Raw genomic sequence first — 17545 nt, 5'->3', positions numbered from 1 at the left:
AAAAAACCACCTCCAATGCAAAAGGACATCTTCATCTCAGGAAGCGTGCCTTTAAAGCCTTCTCTGTCCATTTCAATGCTCGTAGTCCCCCTTTTGCTCGTTCTTTGAAACCTATGCTACTATTACCATATCCGTGATCTGGATCACCTAGATCCATCTTTCCTAAACCCATTTTTACCCCATACGCCTATATTTTTCCCATAAATCCCATCAATCCCATGTGACGACATTATTTTGTCTGAGAAACTAGCATTTAGTTCTCAAAACTCTCATGACGCCGTTACTCTGCCCGAAATCCGAGTAGCGAAAGCCCTATTTACAGCTGTTACTTTGCTCAAAATCAGAGTGACCCGAAGACTACCCTAGCTGCTACTCTATCTATCTAGATACAGGCAAGATAATCATCCGTCTCCACCAGAGCCTACATCTCATATTTTCAGCATTCGTCGGTTCTGCGTGCAGTATACATTGTCCTTTTCCTTTTATTTGGGCACAATGTAGATAATCAAAGTAATCTATTTTAGTGTACATAATAATTTAGGAATAACATGATTACTTTTGTTTCGTAATTATTGCATTCTATTTTTAGCCTTGCATGTTGGGTATAAGACTTATCATTCTGCAAAATATTCGACAACTAGCATCTAGTGGAAAGATCAGTATAATCGGGCGAGGTGGGGTGCAGACACCTTCCCATTCTCATAACCTGACTACTTACCCAGACCCTCTAACTAGACCATATAGAATCAAGTAGCCCTTTCCATTCCTGAGGGATTGGGCTACCACTTATTGGGTCCTAGGCCCAAACTCTAGGTGGTGACTCCTATTTCTTTAATGTATATGAAGTATGACCCTGTTTCCCCATTCTCAACAATAAATCTAAATAATGAATCCATTATCAACCATAAGGGTCGCAAAGGGACCACCTCTCGGAGACGAAGGACCTCTTTTCCCCCAGAGTAAGACCGCGGTACCCACAATGTCGACTCTGCTAGGGCCATGAAGTAATGGTCAAGCTTTCAACACTAGATGCTGCCGTTGAATGTAAGAATTATGATAATCTTCATGCATTGCATGTGTAATAACATTTTTGGTTAACCCATTTTTGTTGTATTATGGTTGTACTAACTATACCATGCATAATGTTCAAATTTAAATCAAATGACGATGGTACTCCATGTTGTGCCTCTACCACCGGGGAGGTGGGGCACATCATACTACGTACTCTGAGGTCAGATGATAGCCACTTCCTACACCACTTTCATGCACACACACGACATGGAAACTCTTAACTCTGTGGTTAGTTGTTGAACCCTATGTGTAGTCATGGGTAATTCACGGTGAAGCTACACCCTTTGATATTTACTTTACGGGTTTAGAATCACTGAGAAGGGTGATCACTAGTGTGTTGTGGGGTATGCTTAATGCTTAGAAAGAGAACTAGGTTGACTACTTTGAGATCGTGTGATTACTCTCCAGGTATATCAAAGGAACCACATGCCTGTATATACGGGTGATATTTATATCAGTTCTGTTAAGGATGACCTTTTGTGTCCTATAAGCCTACCTATTACATGCATCATGTAGGAAACTAGACCATATATAATTAGGATGCACCACAAACTTTGTAGAGAGTTAAAGAAAGATTCTCAGTGTTTTGCTCTTCCTAATGTAATGTGCCTATTAAATGAAAAGCTTTGTTTGTCCCTTCATGAAATGATGTGTCTATCTAGCACAGTGTATCAAAAAATGTAAAGCTCGGATTGTCCCTCGAAAAAGGGTACATTATCTAGAATAGCATGTCAATAAAAGAGCCCAAATTATCCTGCGAGAGATGGCACTTTACGTTAGTGTAGGGTTGACCACTGGGTAACTCTTGATTAAGCAATTATATTTGTTCTCATGCTGTGATTCATGTTTAACCCAAGAACCATCAAACGACGAAAGATTCATGGAATGATTACACCAATCATTTTGCGACTATCGGCCTCTGTGATTAGAAGGACATTTCCTACCTAGACATGGATCTCGATGATTCCATGATACGAGATGATAAAACCATACCGTCAATTGCCTGAGTAAGATGGAATTGAAAGGTTAATGATGGATCATCATGAACTAACCTTGTTTGTATATACTTGTGTGTATATGTATTATCAAAAAAAAGAAGGAAGATATTGTATATAATAGCTTTTTCGGGGTCTTAAAATAAGTTTTATTGATTACGCAATCAAAAAGGCTTCCCATTACCTGCATGGGCCCGTCATGCCAACCGGTTAGCCCAGTTCAGTCTACTCCGATCTCCACCCTTTCCACATATCCAAGGTTCTAGAATCTCTTTTTCTCCACTCAACCCACCAAGGTAAAGTCCAGTCAAGTTGTCATTTGACATAGACACCATGGATCTGTCAGATATTGATCCCCCGGAAGAATTGTGGGGTCAAGGAATGGATCAACTATAGAATGAGATGACAGAAATGAAGCAGTTGGTAACACAAATGCTACAAGCAATACATGGTCAGTCTTGAGTAGACACAACACCTACCTTTGGAAAACCTAGGATGGCCCCAAAAGCATCAAGGGCACCACCTAGGCTTCTTATAGAAGAAGAGGAAGACTCTATAGTCAGTGCATCTCAGGATTATCCTGAAATTGAGAGGGAACGAAAGATGAGGGAGAAAGTTGAGAAACTCAAAGTTCCAATGAAGGACGGGCCCATTGAGAAGCTTGAAGATGACCTAGTGTTCTTCCCAGAAGGAAAGATACCTAAATACTTCAACTGGAAGCTTGACAAGTTTAATGGGACTAGAGATCCTAAAGCACACCTCAAAATTTTTGCCACTTTGGCCAAGACCTGGAATCTTGCGGAGAACCAGATGGGTCAGACTTTTCTTTACTCACTAGTCGGGTCAGCTTTGCGAAGACTAACACAACTATACCAGACAAAACTTAGACGTGGTCGATATTGTGAAGGTTTCACTATGCAATATTCATACAATACTAAAGTGGATATTACCTGACGAGAGTTAGAGACCCCGAGGCAAGAGGCAAACGAAGGATTTTCTAACTTCATTATGAGGTTCAGAGAAAAGGTAGCAAAGATGTGGAATCGCCCAACTGAGTCAGAATAAGTGGATATGATTCTCAAAAACCTATATGGGGAGTACCATGACCGTCTCTACTGTCATCATATCAAGAATTTTGAAGTACTTGTGGCTATAGGCAAACGTATTGAAGATAAATTGTTCAAGGAGTAACAAGCCCAGAGTACCTTTAAAGAAGCTACCAGATCCTGTTCAGAAAGGGCTACCAAAGGAGGGAGCGGAAGGAATTAAGATGTGAATGCAATAGAGTCTAGCTAACAGGAGGGAATGCAAATTATTATAGCTTTGTCTCCTCCACTTGTGATTCAAGCTAGCCCTCCAGAACAACAACTTTCCAACAAATGGGTTTTCGACTTTGGGGTTTATGACACCAACTCTTCTTTCATTAAGTTGAAGAAAGAAGGGATGATAAGCACTATGCTACCTCATTATGTTGACATGGAAAACATACCACTATGGTATAAGCCAGATCTGTATTACCATTACCATGATCAAAAAGGTCACCAGACTGACAAGTGTATAGACCTCAAACATGCAATGCAAGACCTAATAGATGCGGGGAAGATCGAGCTCATGACCAGACAACAGCCCAATGTGACAACAATCTTCTTGCCAACACACAGGGTGAATATGTTGCAAGATGAAGCCCACAAGGAGATTCTACCTCCTTAATTAGGCCTGTGGGTCAAAAGAGAAAATTGATGAATGCTCAAATCTATAGAGCTACTCTCGTCGCTCGGATAGAGAAAAGCAAGAAGAAGGAGAAAAAAGGGCTCGATTCACCATTCTACCATCCCAGGTTACCCAACACTATATGGGTGGACTATGATGAAGGAAGCCAAAATATTCTTATTGGTCAAAGGGAGAAATCAAGGACGACAGAGTCTTACCCACCCGAGTCCTCAACATGATCTGTAAATATGTTGGAAGAGGAACAACCGAGTTTTGTTCAAAACTCATTAATTTGACCAGTCTTAATACCTCTGAAGAAATTAAAGAAGGTCTAGAGGGATAAAGCACGACTTATGTGGCTGGTGGACCTCCCCATTGAGGTAAGGGTTCATATTGGAGGAGGATTGGCCAATTGAGCTCATCATCAATGGCGCAAACCCGAAAGTGGTAGAAACCAGGAGCGGGAAAGGCTTTAAGTCGAAGAACTTGGTGGTTGAGAAGTCGACCACGCCAGTGAAGGAACGAGGCTAAAGCAACATTCCCATAGGCCTTGAGAACCAAGTATTGTGGCAGTTAAAGAAAGTAAAAGCTAACATATCCATCTGGGGGTTGTTAATGGCTTCCCCTGCACCATAGTGAAGGGATTTTGAAGTCTCTCGCCTAAGTACATGTAGATATGGACCCAATGCAATTATCACACATAGTGGGGGACACCTACGTAGTTCAGTCGCTCATGTTCTTAGAATTGGATTTTCCACCAGAAGGAATAAAGCATACCTGAGCCTTACATGTTACCATTGAATGCAACAAGAATCAGGTTCTCTAGGTTTTGATTGATAAAGGATCAACTTTGAATGTGCTACTTCTGAAAGCTATAACTGCATTGGGCTTGACCTAACCTAGTTGAAACCCTCTAACCAAACTATCAGGGCATATGATAATTCCAAGAGAGAGGTTCTTAGAATACTCACAGTAGACTTCCAGTTGGGACCCTCCAATTTCACTGCAGATTTACAGATAATCGATATTTTGGTTTCCTTCAACATGTTGTTAGGGCACCTGTGGCTGCACCACGAGGGAACCATAGCTTCTACCTTGCATTAGAAGCTCATGTTTATAAATGGAAACAATGTCATTACAATCTTTGGAAACTCCAAATTTGTTAACACCTTGGCAAATATAGAAGAAGGAAAAATCCAGGGACAACAAGTGCAGTTGGGCGGTTTTGATTTAGGAAACGTCTGCATGATTCACACCAAGGGAGAACAAATCATACCAGAGCGCTACTCAGGAGAGTGGAATGTGGTTGTGCTCAAGATGATGAGGGATATGAATTACTTCCCAAGCCTCGGTTTAGGGAAGAACCAATAGGGTATTCCCCAACTACTTGATTTCTCGAGCAATAAAGGTACCTCTGGAGTAGGGTACCAAGAGCAAAATTACAAGAGGACAATGTCCAAACAAGGTTTATAGCCCCAATACATGACACTGAATGGTTACTTCGTCAAAGAGGGAGAGGATTTCCCTACTATGGGAATATTGAACCGTGGTTTGAGAAAGCTGTGGAACAAATTAGGCTTGGGTTTGAGATTTTCTTCCAAGATGAAATTGACTGGGCTACACTCGAGCTAGGATAGATCCAACTCTATCTAGATGATGACTAAATCAACATCGGCAATATGTTCGAGATAGTTGTGGTCTTAACCAATGAGAGAGAGAGAGAGGGTCCAATGCCATAGTTGCTAATCGGCCCTGCCAATGAGCCTCCATTGAATTGGACAAGCAATGTCCTAAATTTTTATTCGGAGTCGGCGAATGTAACCAGTACCGAGTTTGTTAGCAATTCTATTTTCCCATGTTTGATAGTGTTGCGGTGAATTCTGACTCGGCCTTGATTCGACGGTTCAGGTCATTCCAGAATGGTCCTACACAGGCAAAACCACAAAAAGACAGAGAAGTGTCGGCCTGAGCCGGTTAGGACACTCCAATGCCTAAGTCAGAGCGTGCAATAGATAATTCTTAAGCTAAAGAGCTTTAATCTTAAAAAGTTCCTCTATACCTTAGCTTAGCATGGCTATTTATAGCTTTAAGTTACTGTACTGTACCCGATCTCTACCCGTTTATAGACGTTAGCTTCGGCTCCCTAGAGTCTTGTGTGGCAGTCTCCTTAACTGACACGTGTACGAGCTAGGGTCATGCATATTGTGTGGGTATAGATGCATGTGAAGTGCGTGACTTTATCTTGACCGGAGCCAAGGTTTGCAGTTTAAGATTATTTATCGGCGTTAATGAACTTTCCCGATGTCACATACTGACCCGAGCTTTAATGGGACCAAATCAGGTCCGATTAGTTCTTCCACGTGTCGGTCGTTGATTAGCTTTTCGTCATTCTTGGTCATCAGAGGCCCCCCACTCTTATTGGATGTACTCATCTGATAAGAGTAGGTCAGGTATTGCAACTTCGTCAGACCCGTGCTGATGGTATCGATACTATAAGGCTCATTAAATGCCGTATGTACCGTGTCAGTTATTCGGCACGGAACGCATGACGTGTCTCTTTGGGGCCTGACGCCTGTCGTCTGTCATCATTAGCCTCGGGCAGATGAACCGTTGTTCATTCCTGGCCGTTCGATCCTTGATTCTTGGCCATCGGATCTTTGGCTTTTCCCGCCCTTTTTTACTATAAATAGGCACCTTTGTTTTCATCATTTTTTGTCAACTTGGTCTTCGTGTGCTTATGCTCGGGTTTTCCTTACAATTCCTTGAGCGGTACAACCCTGACTCCTTCGGTCTCTCTTTTCAGTGTTAACAGTAAGTATGTCGTCCAATAGTGATTACCGACCTATTCCTGTTTAAGGGGATGTTAAGGGTTTTAGTGAGGATAGTGATCCGGAGGGTACATCCTCGGAAGATCTCTATGACTCGAGCGAGAACGAAGAGGTAACGTCCTGAATAATTTGGGACTCCCGGATGAGATTATTACCACTTCCCCCTGACCGTCATCGGGCAGAAACCTCGGGCAATGTTGAGAATGCTCATAACCCCGTGTTGGAAGGTTGTCCTGATCCTGAGGAAGGACAGGGATCGGTGGATCTCGATAACGAAGATTCTTCCGATCCCGATGATGCGAAGATGGCTGAGGTAGCATTCATGGTGCCTCAATAGCGGGTCTCTCAGAAGGTTGAGGATTACGCGTGCACCTATTCTGATGCCGCCGTCGCTGCCCTTAGGACGAAATACTATATCCCTCCTGAGGTAGTCACTCGTTGGCCAAATCGGCATGAGAGGGTGAACTCACCCCGTCCTTCTGAGGTTTGCCTCCACATGGATGCCCTTAAGGCCGGCCTCAGATTTCCCATCCATCCTGTTATTGTAGACGTTCTGGACCACTAGGGCTTGGCACCGGGTCAGGTCATGCCAAACTCCTGGAAGATAATTTTTGGTTTTTTTGTTTATTTGTCGGTTCGCGAACGCGTACCAACACTTCCCCTCTTTGCCTACTTCTACTGTTTGAAGAAATACAACGATGGTTGGTACTATTTCACTCATCGGGATCTGAGTGAAACATGGAAGCAGTTCAAAATTTTCACCGAAGTCCCGCCGTCCAACAAGTTTTGGAAAGGGAAATTTGTCTTCGTCGTTATCCCTGACAACCCATTAAGATCGGGGTGGCCAAAAATTGATCTTCGTGTTGGAAATCGGTTGGTTGGTCTGACCCAAGAGGAGCAAGAGTCGGTGAAAGCCACTCTCTTGGGCCCCAAGCTCGATGTGCGAAACCTTCATTCTAAAGTCTTCCTCGTCAGATGGGGTTTTAGTTCGGGTCAGTCCGACCGTCCTTTCTTACTTTGTCAACGTGTTTTTTTTTTATTCAGCTAGTGTACTTATGTTATCTCCATTTGTGTCCAGTGAAGCTTGATCCTTGCCGCCTTGCCGCCATGGCAAAAAAAAAAAAACCAGCCAAGGAGGCCAACAAAGCTGCCGAAGGTACTCTGAAGATCCGTCCTGAACAGACCGCTGGATCGGGTATTCAAAAGCAGAAGGGAAAGGATAGAGAGAGAGAGAGAGAGAGAGAGAACGAAATAAAGACAAATCCAAAGAACTGGTTGTGGTGAAGGGGTCAGGTCATACCCCTTCCCCAAGAAAAAATAAGAGAAAAGTAGGCGATGCAAGTCTTCCCGATGGTCGGGAGGGAAAGAAAAAGATAGAAGAAGGGAGCTAGTCACTCCCCCTTAGCCCAGATGATGTACCGGTTACAGATCGGCTCATCCAACAACGTCCAGATGTCTTCAACCCTCACTGGGTTCTCAGTCCCAGAGACTCGGCCATCGTCGATTGCGCGGAGGCTCGGGAACTATTAGTGAAAGGTCGCCTGCCCAAGGATGTGGCCTCCGTGAAATAGCTTGCTCATGGACGCTTCGTGGATGTTGCTTACAAGGAGCTTGCTAAGGTAACATCGTTTCGTGTGTGGTGGATGCTCTCTTCTTTCTTTTTATTTGTTTTATAATATTCCCGACCTTTCTCTTAGGGACTTATCTACTTTGTTGATGCGGTGAAACGGGTCGAGCACTTGATGGAGGCCAACCGCCAACTCACACATGAACTGAAGAATGAAAAGTCTTTTATTGCTGATAAGGTTCGGATGAATGACTTTAAATGCAAAATTTTTGCTAGCCAGTGGTACAGAAACAGCTTTAAAAAGAGTATCAGAAGTCCCCCCGATACCAAAACAGGGTTAACACTTGGTCTAAATTTCAAAATATTTTTGGAATAAAACATGGATCAAAACTTGAAACATTGGATAATTCTCATAAATATGAGTCCAACGGTATATTGCACACAAAAATCCAATGTTCGGGCGCGAAACGACACCCAAAATAGTGAAACTGGGTATCTTCGGGCAAAAAAAGAGGATATGTGGACCGTAATTTTAGGTCCTAAAAGATAATTTTTGGGTCCATTTAACTAAATATGTAAAAAAAAATATCTAAAAATATCCTAATTTTGAACTGATAAATACCCCTCCCCTATTGATTTAGGATCAGATTTTTAAGGTTCATAATCCAAATTTCTTGCCTCCAGATTTCTTTTTTGAGAGCTTTTTGCTTGTTTAGTGTTTATCTCGATGACTCAATGTCCATTTACTTTGCGGATAGTCCCTCGATATGCCCCTCGATGTCCTAAAATCCATAAAAATGGGAATTCTCCTGACTTGTTCTAGAAGTGCTTGCGTTATCCACTTCTAAACCGAACCCTTTTTAGGAGGTATAGTCCTTCAAGAGAGAGAAATATTTAATCCCCCTCCACTTATGCCGGGGTTCTGCTCGAAAGTGTAAGAACAACCTTACTCATCTAGAGTCAACCCAACTCAAGAATAAGAGAAAACAATTAATAAAAAGAAATAGAAAAGAAATGTTACCTAGGCAAGAAGTGTGCCAACTTACTTCTTGCAATGCAAATGAAGATATGCAAACATGAGTGTAACGATGCTTGACCTTTTTGGAGCTTCTTCTTGGAAGTTATACTTCATTAAGGCAAGGCCTTTGAGCAAGGAAGTTAACCTAAGATGACGAAGAATCTTCTTGACTTCAATGATGGCACATAGAGCTTTGCTTTGACTTTTTCACCTCACAATAAAGTATTCTTTTGGACTGTAGTGATGGTGAAAAGGTCTGACACATTTGGTATTTATACGCATAATTTAATGCTAAAAAATCATGTGTCAAAATATCTCTAACGGCTATAAAAAGGCTAGTTTTTGGGTCTACCGGTCGACCGCTAAGTTTTGCCTGTCAATCGTTGAATATGACCATTGGATATAATAGAGTTGTTGGGACATAAATTTGTCCAGGCGATTGATTTCCGGTTGACCGGTTGATCGACCATTGGTCAATGGACGACCAGTTGAAACCGGTTAGCTTCTGTTTCCAGCGGTAAAAAATGCACTGTGTGCCGATCGACCACTTGCCAGTTTTGGTCTTTTTGGCAATCTGTCTCTGATATACTTTTTCCTAACCTTTATCCATCCTATGTCCAAAGTTTCTAAGGTCTATAAAACACATGCTATGGTCTCTAAGTATGTATGCATGAATGATATATATTTTTTTTTCGTTAAACTCAGGATGCATGCTACTAACTATTACATACTCTTTAGCCTTGGGTCTTCAAATCTTCAATCTTCTCTTTCTTGTCTTCTTTGAACTAAGGTTGGCAGTTCCCATTTTTCTTTTGTTTGCTTTTGATTCTTCTTTGCTTTTTTCTTTTTGCTTTCAATGCTTCTTTGAGCTTTCTGTGAGATGTTAGTATACTTGTTTGTTCATTTTTGACATATATTTGTTATCATCAAAACTTATACAGAGGGATTAGGTAGATATGTATTTTCCAACAGGTTCTAGGCCCATAAAAACCTAGGTAGCAACTCTCGACACCCGACACCCATAAAGTGTCGTTGACCGCATTGAACCTTAATGGTGGTGATGTTGCTACTTCTATCTAAGCACCAAGAAGGTCTTACACCACTGCAATTTGGGGGCTGCCCTCCCAAACATTGAAGATCTGTTGGAACCAATCCATATTGGTAACAGTATCAGGATTGTGATCCCACACTATGAGGAGAATGGCCTTAAGGAGCGAGGGTCCATGGTTCCCTTAGGGAAGGGTTATTTCAATTTTCATCAGAAGCAAATATGTTGATGATATGGCGTAGAAGCCTTATTCATTTTAGAGGTCACTTCATTCGTTTTCAATGATGGAAGCTGGACTTCAACATTCATGAACAATAGGTCATTACAAAGCTTGTATGGATCAAATTTTTGTACCTCCCTTTAGAATATTGGTATGAAAGTATCCTGTTATCTATGGCCAAGGTAGTGGGCAGACTGGTGGCCTTGGATTGTCAGACTTGTCTTTCCTTAGTGGGGGGGTTTGCAAGAGCATTGGTGGGGATACCGATCTCAGGTCCCATATTGAAGGAAATATAGGTTGAGAGAGCTCAACCAGGGTCTTCGGAGCCATATATTTTCAAGCAAATGGTGGTCTATGAAGATTCTTTTGTGCACTATGGTTTCTGAAACAAGGCAAGGCATTATATCTTTAGTTGTAGAGACAAGAAGATGGCAAAGGCTAAAGAAAGGTTTGAAGTAGCAGCCACAGAAGTTCCTGGGGCTATCTTCGTGGAGGAGAGCAATGTAGAAGGTCCAACAATGGCAGGTAATGAAGAGTCCCATCCTAGACAGGCTTCTTCGATTTTTGGAATCAATTTAAAATCCAAGTATTTTACAAACTCTTACCTTGTGGGAGAATGTACCGGCTGATGAAGTTAGGGAAGAGTCCCACTCTAGAAAGGCTTTTACAAGAAAGGATAGCAAGAATATTTTGAAGATTGAACAACATGGAGGTGGAATAAGGGGAGTAGTAGTTGAGTCTAATAAGGGATCCCATTCCACGTCTCACCCAAATCCCTTGTTTTAGGTGGATGAGGAATCTCAAGATGTTGAAATTTCAGCTTGTCCAGCACATGTTGATGTGGAGGATGGCCTTCAAAGTGGTGAACTTATTACTGGATTCTGTGGGTCGGCCTCTAGAAGTGGGACTGGATCAGCTTCTAGGTCTGAAATTGGAGCGGATGCTGATCCAGAATCTAGAGATGGGTCATCTGAAGGTAAGTCTAAAAATGAAAACGATGGGAGGAGAATTGTAGTGATGATGTAAACCACTCGTCACATGGTAGCTCGGTTAACTTGGCAGTAAATAGAAATCAAGTGCAGTCAAACGAGTTGATTGACGTAGGTCCTCATCAAAGACAAAATGGTGCATCTCATGGGGCTGCCAGGGCTCCCAACTCCCAGGGGCGAGGTGGTATAGGTGTAGCGGTGTGTGCTGGTATTGTTCTGATGGGGGCTAGCTCTTCTCGGCCAAAAAGAAACCCTATGAAAACCAATGATAGGAAAGGGTTGGAGGTGGAATCTTTGGAGAAGACAATGGTGGAGATAGGAAATGGATTGGAACTTTATTCAGAGGTGGGTGAGGTTGATGCGTGGACATTTAAAAGAGAATAAGGGGAGTTGGTGAGCTCGGAAAACATCGAAACATCAAGCATGGTGTAGTAGGTCAGCCTAAATCATGAAGACCCATTTCTGGAATATTAGAGGAGTTGTGAAGGCCTCTGGTAGAAGGGCATTAAATTGTCTTTTGAAGGAGCACTCGCCGGATTTGGTGTGCTTGGCTGAGCCTAAATTGGAGGTTAGTAAGTTTTCGTCTCTGTTTATCAATAAAATAGGTTATGTAGCAGAGGTAATCACAAATGCTGAAGTTATAAGATACCTAACATTTAGGTTATCTGGAAGCTCCACTTGCAGCGTCCTAAGGTTGTATCGTCTTTTGAGCAACAAATTTCAATAAATGTAAGCTGGTTGGGACAAAGTTTGTAGGTGTCGGTAATTCATGTTAGTTGCTTTCGAGCTAAGACAAGTGAGCTATGGTTGGAACTTGCAGCAATCCCTCAAAACCCATTTCCCTGGACGGTAGTAGGTGATTTCAATGCCACATTGGCGTCTAGTGAGTAAAGAGGGCCTAGTAGATTTAACTTGGGTTTGGTAGCAGAATTTCAGAAGATGGTTGAATCTTGCTTCTTGATTGGTTTGCCAACACGGAAGAATATTTACTTGGTCAAACAATAGAAGACATGGCAATGTGGTCGCCCTTCTCAAATTTTTCTCCTCTCAGGTTCTTTGCCCGGTCAGGTTTGTAGGTTCCTCTTATAAGGAGGGCGGAAATGACGCCCTCACCCCACCCAGGTAGTGTGTTCGGGCAAAGGGTGAGGTCATCATTTCCGATCCCCTGTGAGAGGAACCTACGAACCTGACCAAGCAAGGAACCTGAGAGGAGTTAAGTTCTCGATAGGAGCCTTTATAATGATCCTTGGTATTCTATCTTTCAAGGAAGTGTGCAACAAGTCCTTCAGTGGATTGTCTCATATTATGCCCCTCTTTTGATTCAATCTGATTGCATCCCAAAGCCAAAAAATAGTCCATTTAGATTACATAAGTTCTGGATGCAGCACTCTAAGTTCCTGCACGTGGTATCATAATCGTGGCATGTTGAGGTGAGGGGTAATCCTATGTATTGTTTATTTCAAAAAACTAATACATGTTAAACCACTTCTCCGCTCTTGGGCGAGATTGGTGTTTCCAAACTTTGATGTAGCTCTTGAGGAAGCAAGGGAGAACTTGGAGCCTATTAATGAAAGGATTGAGAGGGAGGGCATGAATGATTTGATTTTTAGCCATGAAGCTGATGTGAAGGCATTAGAAAATCATGAGAAGTTGTGAGTGGAAAAGAAAATTTTCCATATCTCGACTAAAATAAAGAGACGGAAAAATACCATCAAATCACTCAAAAAGGAGGATGGTTCGGTTATATTTGATCAGGTCCAAATTGCTTCTCATGTAGTGAGTTTTTATGAAGAACTTCACAAAGCTTCTCCCTCAATATCTCATAATGAGATTCTTTCTTGTATTCCGAAGGAGATTGATGAGGTGGATATCTTAGGATTAGAGGCCTTACCCTCTAATGATGAAATTAAGAATGCAGTTTGGGATTTAGATCCGGGTAGTTCCTTGGGTCCGGATGGATATTTAGGTTCCTTTTCAGATATTGTCGGGAAACTGTGGCTGAAGACATTTGTAAGGAAATTAAATGTTTCTTCTCTTTTGGAAATCCAAGAGGGGTAAATAATTGTTTCACCACTTCGATTTCCAAGGTGGAAGGTGCGCGATCTCTAGACAAGTTCAGACCAATTTGCATAGGTAACTTCTTCTATAACACTATTTCCAAGGTGTTGGTGATGAGATCGGCTATATAACTTCCAAGACTGGTATCTGAGGAGTAGGACGCTTTTCAAAAGGGCAAGATAATTTCAGAGAATTGGATGTTTCTTGGTTACAACCCTTCTCATCATGGGTATCGGTGTCTTGACCTTGCTGCCAATCGTACCTACATCGGGTGGAGATGTTTTTCCATTTGCTTCCAAATTAACCCCAATATTCCTCCTCCGCTTAACCCACCTTCCATTCCATGGGTCTCAGTTCCTACTCGGTCCTCTCTCGCCTCTCTTCCCCCGGCCTAGTTTGGTACCGTCTTCCTCACCATGCCCTTTACCATCGCCTCCTACTCCCCCTCGAACCTCCTCTCTACTTGTTAGGTCCTCCTCACCCATACCCATGGCATCCCCTATTACTTCTCCCTTCTCGTTGTCCATCCCCTATGCACTCGGCCATCAATTAGCAGGATCTCCATCACCACCACCTCGTCCTAGTCGCCTTCATAGAATGCAACTACACCCTCACCCTAATCCTCATGCCTTAACAGCCACTACTCCCATGACAAAAGCCAAGTGTTTCAATCAAGACAACCGAGTTCCAGAATGGTGGCAGGTCATGGCAGAGGAGTTTAATGCATTGGTCAGAAATGGCACTTGGCCTCTAGTGCCTAAATATATTTGATTCTATGAACTTAATTGGGTGCAAGTGGGTCTATCGAATCAAGCGCAAGGTCGACAGTTCCTTAGAGTGCTAGAAGGCTTGTTTGGTTTCCAAAGGGTTCCACCAACAACCTGGGGTTTGTTACACTGAGACGTTCAGCCCTGTTCTTAACCCAAACCATTCACTCCATCCTCTCCATTGTGGTCTCTCGGGTTGGAAAGTCTGACAACTTGATGTACATAACACCTTCTTTCATGGCGTTCTTTTAGAAGAGGTTTGTATGTCCCAACTTCTAGGTTTTAAGGACCATAATCATCCCCATCATGTCTACAGGCTCCACTATTCTGTTTATGGTTTGAAACTGGCTCTTTGTGCTTGGTTCCATTACTTATCACAGTTCTTGATCCACCTGGGGGTTTCATGCATCTCCAATGTACCCATCCTTGTTTATTCACAACACTAGCAATCTCTCACTCATGTCCTGGTATATGTTAATGACATCCTGGTCACCCAACTGTTCTCCTTCACAGATTCAAAAGCTACTTGATCGGCTTTCCAATGAGTTTTCCATTAAGAATTTGGGGGACCTACATTTCTTCTTGGGGATTGAAGTTGTCTCTCATTCTAAGGGCCTTCTCCGTACCCAATCGAGGTATATCTCTGTCCTTCTCAATCGTGCAGGTATGGCTGATTGTAAACCAATCCTCACCCCCATGGCTACGACTAAGAAATCATCTGATTCAGGGGGGTGTCTTGTTGGCTGATCCCACCCAGTATTGGTCCATTGTGGATGCCCTGTAGTATATAACCCCATTCAGCCTGATGTCTCCTTTGCTATCAACAAGGCTTGTTGTAAGGTTCAATGTGGGCACGCGGACGCTTTGCGGGTATCGAGAGCACCTTCTTGAGGGTTGGTCCCCATTAGCGACTCAATGTAAAACATGATGGGGGGTACGAGATACACAATTTTAAAGTAAAAGGAGTCACCACCTAGGTTTTTATGGGCCTAAAACCCTGTATAGATAGCCCAAGTCCCGGTTAAAGGACAGAGCTACAATTGATTCCATATGATCTGGCCAAAGTATGGGTAAGAGCTCATGTTACAGAGATGGAATGTTTTATGCACCCCACTCTACTGGGATGAGTCGGTCTTTCCATTAGATGCTAAGATTCAAATATATTTTTTTGGTAGAAAGATTCAAATATTCGCTCGTAAAATATCTTATACCAACATGCAAGGCTAATATTTATACATGCGATCATGATATAAGTTCCAGGCTTTGTTGAGGAAATTCTGGCAAAATCCCGACTTATCAGGCACACTTTGTTGAGGAAATTCGGGCAGAACCTCAGCTAGAGGGGGATTGACTATTTCTCTCTCTCTCTTGAAGGACTATACCTCTTAAAAAGGTTGGACTTAGAAGCAAATCATGCACGCACTTCTAGGCTAAATCAGGTAGGTTCCCATTCTTACGGATTTGGGAAATCGAGGGGCTTATAGAAGGACTATCCGCAAGAGAAAGGGACATTGGGGCATCGAGATAACAGTAAAACAAGTGAAAAACTCTCAAAAACTGGCTTTGGGGCAAAGGAATTCGGATTTGAACTTCAAAAATCTGAAGCTAAATCAATAGGAGGGGGTATTTATAGAAATTTAAATGGACCCAAAAATGGGTTCCACAGTTCCGTGGAACCATAATATGATCCTGGATCCTCTTTTTTTGGCTCGAAAATGCTTTGTTTCATTGTTTTGGACACCGTGTCATGCCCGGACATCGGATGTTTTCATGCAATATATCGTTGGACTAGTCTTTTCAAGCACTATTCAATGGTCCAGCTGGTGGTCCATGTTTTGGTCTAAAAATATTTTGAAATTTTGAACAAGTGTTAACACTATTTTGTTGTCAGGGGACTTCTGACAACCTTTTTAAAGATGTTTCTGCACCACTGGCTAACGTCAAGTATTTGCACTTAAAGTCATTTATCTCAACCTTATCAGGATCACGATGGGGGTAAAGTAGGTGGTTGTGGGGGTGAGTCCTTCTTGAGAGAGGTACTACGTCAATCCACGTCCTGTTGTCGTCATTGCCAAGGATGACAAAATTCAACGTCTACACCTGTCAGTTCATGCATGCCCCTACTGATGTTCACTGGATGCTTGTCAAACGCATTTTTCGTTTCCTACAACACACTAAGACTCATGAACTTCTACTTGAAAGGTTTTCCACTTGCACTCTTCAGGAGTTTTCTAATGTGAACTGGGCTAATAGTAGTGATGATCGCAAATTGATAGGGGTTTATGCCATCTTCTTAGGTTTGAATCTAATTTCTTCGATCTCGAACAAATGATGCACTGTTGCCCAATCCTTGATAGAATCCGAGTAATCTTTGGCCGATACCTCGACCAAGTTGGTTTAGCTGGAATCTGCTGCAACCACAGGGTAGTGAAAGGATTGGCCAGGGGGAAGGGGAAGATTACACACCACAAAGAAGAAAAGAGCCCGTAGGTTCTTCAAGACTCCAATGGGGATCAAGCAAATATCATTCAAATCCATCCTCCTTATTACATTCTACTAATATATAGAGATCTCATTCAATCCCATGCTCACTAATAATGGAAAGCATAATGGAAAATGTAATCAAGTTTATTTAGGTATGTGAATATCCTAAAGATAATGCTTCAATTCACTAGCCACGTTTGGCTCTAATCCTCTCTGACCGCCTCAACACCTTTGGGTGGTTGAGATGGCTTTCCATATCAGCGTCCATACCTTCTACTGCCCCACGGCTGGCATCATTCCCTCCCGGATTAGAAGAATTCAGCCTCAAATTGGATACACAGTCGTCCGACAAGTCACCAAGGTAGGAGTGAAGTGGCGCACATTGAATACATCATGAGTGTGGATGTGAGATGGAAGCTTAACACGGTAGGCATTGGGATTTATACGCTCGATCACCTGTAGAGTGCCCACCTTGCGATCGTTGAGCTTGTGATACAATCTGGCTGGCCAAATGTTGTTGCACCTCATCATGGATAAGTTGCAGTTGTGAAACAATGTCTGTGACCATCGTGAGAGGTGTCCCAGGGAAAGGGATTGGAGCTAAATCAAGGGCGGTCGTGGGCTGCCGACCGTAGATGACCATGAAAGGGCTGTAACCTTTGGAACGGTTCACAGAGCAATTGTAGGTGAACTCACCCTTTGATAGATGACTTTCCCAAGAGCGAGGATGATCACCAATGAGACTGTGTAGTAGATTTCCCAACGAACAGTTCACCACCTTAGTCTGGCC

This window comes from Telopea speciosissima, chromosome 3, assembly GCF_018873765.1.
Source record: "Telopea speciosissima isolate NSW1024214 ecotype Mountain lineage chromosome 3, Tspe_v1, whole genome shotgun sequence".
Classification (NCBI taxonomy): Eukaryota; Viridiplantae; Streptophyta; class Magnoliopsida; order Proteales; family Proteaceae; genus Telopea; species Telopea speciosissima.
The sequence above is the reverse complement of the archived record's forward strand: the minus strand, read 5'-3'. Positions refer to the sequence as shown.